Here is a 6,845-nt window from a genome sequence, read left to right on the forward strand (position 1 = left end):
CCCCTAGCCGGCTGCCAGCGGCACGTCGCTCGTCCCACTTCGGCCCTTACACCGTTTCTTAAAAATAACTTCAGCTTCTGCCCGTGGAAGGGTGAAGCTTAACCCCATTTTTCCATCCCTCAAGAGGAAATACTAAACCACTGGACTAAGTTAGGCCCAAGTCCTGTAAACAGTTCCACATGTTACACACGTGCTTCCCTCTAAGCGGGACCAGCTAGCCGGAGAGCCATTAAGCGCGAGTGAAGGCTGTCTCCGTGGTTCAGTGCAGCTGCTTATTGCTCCCCTATTCACAGAAATGCGCCGTATTACCAGGAAAGGATCCATAAAACTAAAGCTCTCTTAATGGTATTTTTCAATTGCGCTATTTCTAGAAAGTTTCTTCTATACTCCTTTTAACAATAATAACAAAAATATAAGGAGGCGTTTCCTGTATTAGCTGCACATTGCCTGTGACTGCGCTAGGTCTTTGCTTTTCCATTCTGCATTTGAAATAAATTCTCATTTTGCATTGGCCCTCCAGCGCAGTCTCCCTTTCATCCTTGGGTATGTGCTGCAACAGCAGGAGGCTTTAATAACTGAGGCCTGCTTCTGCCATCCATTCGCACTTCTGGAACGTTTCCCCTCCAGTAGATCTCCATTTACATCAATTCAATGGCCAGGCTGACTCAGGTGCATTAAAAACTATTACAATTAAAGTTACAGTGCAGTGGCGAATGCATGATAAACCTGACATAGAATTCACATGAATTCATAATTCAACAGAATGCACATAATTTTTCCTGATAAAGTGTTCATCTTGTATGAGGTTATTTCTCCACAACATGAACAAAAGTTTATAAAGCTAAAAATCTTTGGAAGCAGCATGTGGTATAGTTTAACAAAAAGTTGTGTTTTGATGGTTTTGGCCTTCTGTTGTTAACCATTGTTTGCATTATTATACCACAAAGCACACACTGCCGAGTCAAAGGTTAGAGAACACTAAACTCTAACAGAGAAAGTACACAACGTAGACTATATATACTAATTAAAACAGTCCCATGAGATAGTCACATTCTGTCAGTTTAGCAGAAGTTGATGTTTTTCAGAACGAGCGTGAGAGTGGCCCTGCTTGAATGTAGACTAAGCATGATACAGCTGTATTAAACTTACATACATGTATTTAAAACAAGCAACTGCTGATGCTCTCCTGGCTGTTTCAAAATGACTGCGTCTGGTAAGATTTGTTTTAAAAATAAACTGGATTCTAAGTGAGATTTCAAAGCATAGTTTATCAAGTGTCCCTACTGGGGAAAAAAACCCCAAACCCCAAAACATTTTCTAAACAAATTTATCAGCTAGGCTCAAGTTTACACAATAACGGACACACAATGTTCTCTTCAGGCACATTAAAAACACAGAGTTACATCATTTATTATACTGTGTAGCCCCATACAGTAATAATTGCATAGCAGTAGTGATAATAATTGCATGGCAGTAGTGATACTTGCAAACATACGCAACTGGTGTAGATTCCCACAAGCCATACTGAAGTCCCTCTTTTAAGGACTACCAGTCCCACGCTGGGTAAGTGACAGCCAACGTGACAAATTCTCGCCTCATCTCTCCACAATGTAGGAGCTGGGTCCTGCTGGAACGAAGCTGTCTTTATGAGATGCTGAGTGCCCCTAACTCTCACTGAGCACGATGAAAGTTGAGGCATTCAGCACCTTTCAAGACCACAACATAAAGAACAAATGAGCAGCAGTGCAGAAGCAGCTCTCCTTTCATTATCAGAGGACAGTAGTATAACAAAGATCCTTAAATACTTACTCCTACTTTATATCACGAGGAAGCAAATCATGTTAATAAATGCTTATGAATTAATTATAATTTCAAAGGTAGTTAACCCCTAGCATTGCATACAACAGGTTTATTTAAAAATATAGGGCCATATAAGTGATGTGAGCATTTTGATCTACTTATAGCAGTTAAAAGGTAACAGAGGAATAGTGTTTGAATCAAACAAGGCGGTCATTTTCATATTGTGAGAGAAACAGAATTAACAAAATAAACTGAGCTAGTCAGAGTAAATATATATCGTGTATTAGCGACAGCAAACGTGGTATTACAGAGAGGGTGATTATAGCCCTCAGCTCAGTGATGAAAATACAGCTGCTCTCATTTTGCCATGTTTCTTAAACTTCTGACTTTCCTATCGAATGACTTGTACTCAGCAGTTCTCAGAGTATCCTCTAACACAGTACTTACATCTTTTTAAAACTAAGTCCTTTTTTACATATATGAGCTCATTTAACACACAGAAAATAAAGACTGCTTTCTAAGCATTATCAAAGCAGAGGAGCAGTTTGTTGAAATCCCTGAAGAACTACTGGATCATCCTAATGTGAAACAGAGTAATTCTTTACATTTAATACGAATAAAATGTGTCTTTTTAAAGGAACAGCCAGGATGCATAAGAACTTGTGAACTCCAAGCATTTCATTATTTTTACTCATTAGTGCAGCTCTAACATTTTTTAAAAATACCAGTGTTTGATGTCAGTTCTCAAGTAAATTCCAGAGAGAAAATAAATATTGGTCAATACAGCCAAGTTCTCAGTAACATTTGAAATGAGTGAATAATTCTAATTCTGCAAGTAGATCCACATGAGTACAACCTTATATCCCTATAGAGCTACTCTGGAGTCTGTTTCTAGGCAAGTCTCCAATTACCCTCCAGTTATCCTAAGAGTTACTTGTATTTTGTAGACGGAAGAATTACTGGGACACATCTGGTCTGGGAAAATAATGAAAAAAAATCCCTACTTTTCTTAACAGACATTGTGGAACAATCTGAATGATATTTAGAGGGAAGCCACAGCATTCACCTTCACTGAATACTGAGTCTCTAGACATCTGACGGAAATGCCATTTTATGGCTTTTAAAATCTTGAAAACTTCACAGAATTTCTTAGGCTGGAAGAGACCTCCTGAGATGATCTAGTCCAACCCCTCTGCTCAAGCAGGGCCGGCTAGAGCAGGTTATCCAGGACAGTGTCCAGTTGGGTTTTGAATATCTCCACAGGTGGGGACTGCACCACCTCTCTGGGCAATCTGTTCCAGTTTTGACCACCCTCATAGTAAAAAAATGTTTTCTGGTGATTAGATGGGGTTTCACATCTTTCAATTTGTGCCCATTACCTCTTGTCCTGTCAGCGTGCACTACTGAGAAGTTTGACTTCCTCATCTTCATTCACTCCCATCCAGTATTTATACATGCTGGTAAGATCCCCTCGAGCCTTCTTGTCTCCCAGCTGAGCAGTCCCCGCACTCTCAGCCTCTCCTCATATGAACGATGCTCCAGTCCCTTAATCATCTTTGTGGCCCTGTGCTGGACTCGCTTCATATATTTCTTGTACTGAGAAGCCCAGAACTGGACACAGCACTCCAGATGTCACCTCATCAGTGCTGACTAGTGAGGAAGATCACCTCCCTCAAACTGGTGGCAACTTACCTGAAATTACTGCATATTTATTCAGGTATGAAAAATAGACCAAATATAACCACTTTTGGATCTTTTATTTCCAGTGTTAAATTCCCTATCCACTAGAACAGTATCTGGAATAGAACCATACACTAATTGGGTTGGAGGGACCTTTGGACACCATCTGGTCCAATGCCCCTGCTCAAAGCAGGTCTAATGTTAAAGTTAAATCAGATTGCTCAGAGCTTTATCCAAATAAAGTTTGAATATATCCAATGATGGCAATTCTACAGCCTCTCTGGGCAACCTGTCGCAACCCTTGGCAGTCCTCATTGTGGATTTTTTTCCTCAGGTCCAGTTGGAATTTTCCTTGCTGCATCTTGTGTACTTTCCCATATATATGAATAATTTACTAGCAGCAAGTAAACTTAACACTTACTGTCATTATCACTGTCTTTGCCATTATCCTGTGATCATGCATCATATTTCTTTGCTTTTTAGGCAAAGAGTAGTAACATTGTTTATCGTATAAACAATATTACCATGCTCAGTATGAAGACTCACTTTGATCTGATAGGAAACGATAGGAATTAGGCTATTCTTATCCCATCTCTTATTTGTGAAAATGATCAGCAATGAGGTTTTGCATTTCTACAGTGAGGGCTTTTCTTCATTCCTACTGAGCTCTATATGAGATGCTGTATATTAGCACATAATAGCACTTCTGGGATACCTATAACATTTCTTTCTTTATGCTTACTCTTCTTTTATAGTGTAAAGTAGCAAAGCAGGTTGCAAAATGCGAACATCTGTATTATTATGTCATTGACAAATAAGTAAACAAGACAAATGCATTCAAGATACATTTCAAGAGTAAGGTAAAATTGTGTCACAACGTGTCCCAACTTTGTTGAACTAGTTTCAAGCAAATTTTAAAAAGTAAGAGAAATTGTAAAGTAAGTTCCTACAGGTTCTATAAAAATTGGCTGCTAGTAAAGGAGAGGGATTCAAATTAGTGACTCTACCAAGGGAAAGATGAGCAGATCTGTACTGTTAAACATTTCCTTGGCACACTAAAATGCTGATCAGCCATAGCACACACTGTCTCTTCCCAGCTAGAGAAACACAGAAAACAAGTAAAGAACAAGGCCATAGCAGTGGGAGAGGGAGATTGCCACTGCAAGGGGAAAAAAAAAAAATCACAACTGTGAAATAAAATTGACTAGAAATTGTCACTAGCATGAAGGAGACAATTTAACTTTAGCCACTTGTACGCAGAGGTTGAAGTGAAAAAATACCTGGTTTTGAACATATTATTAGCTGACCATTAAACATACTGAGGGAAGATCTTGTGACCAGCTTGACATACCTCCCTGGGAATAACAGATTTAAGAACTGTGGTTACAGTCTTCAGGGCTATTGCAAATTTAAAAATACCAATCTATCACAGCAGAATTCAAACTATTCAGCTGAAAGCAGCTGTAGATTTAAGAATTAAGCGTGATGGGCATATTTTTAAAAAGTCTTTTCCTTGTGTTGCCTTGATTATTTTGTCATTGTTTTGTATTTTTCTTTTGAAGAATAGTTTTAATAGGCATGATTGTACACATCAGACACAAACACCTCCAGAAACTTCCCAGAGAAAGTGGGACAAACTTCCAAAATATTAGTGACCAAATTCTCTATTCAGTTACTCTAGCGTCCAACTGTGCGAACTGTGATCAGCTGTTCCTTTCTGTTTTGTTTTGGTTTTTTAAGCACAGTAAAGGTACGGTATAAGCTGCCATGTAACCAAGCTGGTTCCTCATGTGAGAATGACCTAATTGACATTATTTTGGCTTCAAAGGCAAAAATTCATTATGGTATAGAGCCTTGCATTGTGCCACAACAATTTTTTTTCTTTTCTTCACACGCAGTTGATTTTTGGTGACACGGTGAAGAGGGGTTTACCTTTGAAGCATCAGAGATTGCTCACAGGGAGTGACGCAACAGCAGGAAGTATACAAGACGTGCAATCCAGAGGCTTCTGTGCCTCCATTTGCCTGTGTGCTTGGTTTCAAAACTGATCTGTGGTGGAGTTAGGATCTGTAGGCAACTAAAATACTGGTGGTATCCTCAACCTCTCCTGGTTTTGTCTTATGGCACACTGTAGTTTCCATGCACTTTGGTCTCCTGTACTATAATGTCTTTAGTTTTTTATATGGTATTGAAAAAAACATTGTGGTTCATGGTATGTTCTGTAGGCTGAAATGGAGCAGGCATTATTTCACAGTTGCCTGCAATTGTGGGGAACCACAGAGAATGACCAAAGTAGTCTTTTACAATCCTATGTTTTATATAAATTTATAGCAATTCTGTATAAGTACGTAGAGCAAGGAACGGTCACACATTTTGGTAACAGCTTAAAGAAGATGCATAATTTGAAACAACCCACCTTGGTTCTAAATAAGCTCCTCTCCATGCACCACAAAGATCTTGCATCTTCAGAATTACTTTTTTGGTCTCTGGCCAGTTACTTCACTTCCACTGCATAGTTTGTTAGACTTTCTCTGAACTCATGAAAATCACACCTGTGTTGGCATTTCTATTATTGTATAATCTCTAATACTTCTTAACTACTTCACCTGTATCGCTATCTGATTATATGCTTCTGCCAGTTCAGCTTCCTTTTACTCTGCTCTCTACAATAGTATCACCTGCTCATTCTGTGGTTTTTCCAGAGAAAATCTACTTGGGAATTAATGCTATTTCAAGTCTCCCTGCTACTGCACAATGGAAAAAAATAAATCAATCAGTGACAATCAGAGCCACATTATCAGAAAAACTCCAGTGGTGTAACATGCACAGGCCAGCCTGAATATAGCTGTTGTCTGCATGGGCAAGACTATGTCTCCTCCATAGATTTCCAGGATCTGTTGGTCATGGGGCAAACACTTTGCCAACTCTATGCATGTATCCTTCCAGGGGAGAAGTACCTCTATACCAGTATAATCACAGGTTTCAAGTTTCTAGTCGGGTCTCAATGAAGTCTATGCTTTTCCACAAAACATCCTAATGGCTATTTGCTATAATTCAATTACTTTTTTTTTTTTTAATCCTTGTTTCTGTCAGCATTATATTGCTTCTTCCATTCTATACTGCATTTTATATATGTATAATATATATAAATATATTATATATTTTTTTTCCCACTCTTTTTTCCCTGAAAATATCAAAGCCACTTACATCAACATATAGAGTTCAGCTGAACAATAATGTGAAGCATTCAAATAGTTTTATAAGAGTGTCATCTTTCAATCTCTGGGAAATGGAAAATAAACTGTAAGAACCCTCCAATGACTCCGCTAAAAATTGTTACTAACAGATTTTGTTTCTTACAGTCA

General features: G+C 38.6%; 1 protein-coding gene across 2 annotated transcripts in view; it reads right to left on the reverse strand.

Annotated features, from left to right (window-relative positions):
* Nucleotides 1-6,845, reverse strand: part of PCGF5 (polycomb group ring finger 5) — a 67,520-nt gene that overhangs the window by 42,171 nt on the left and 18,504 nt on the right. The window lies entirely within an intron of this gene.

Source organism: Pygoscelis adeliae, unplaced genomic scaffold, assembly GCF_000699105.1.
Source record: "Pygoscelis adeliae isolate BGI_AS28 unplaced genomic scaffold, ASM69910v1 Scaffold190, whole genome shotgun sequence".
Taxonomy (NCBI): domain Eukaryota; kingdom Metazoa; phylum Chordata; class Aves; order Sphenisciformes; family Spheniscidae; genus Pygoscelis; species Pygoscelis adeliae.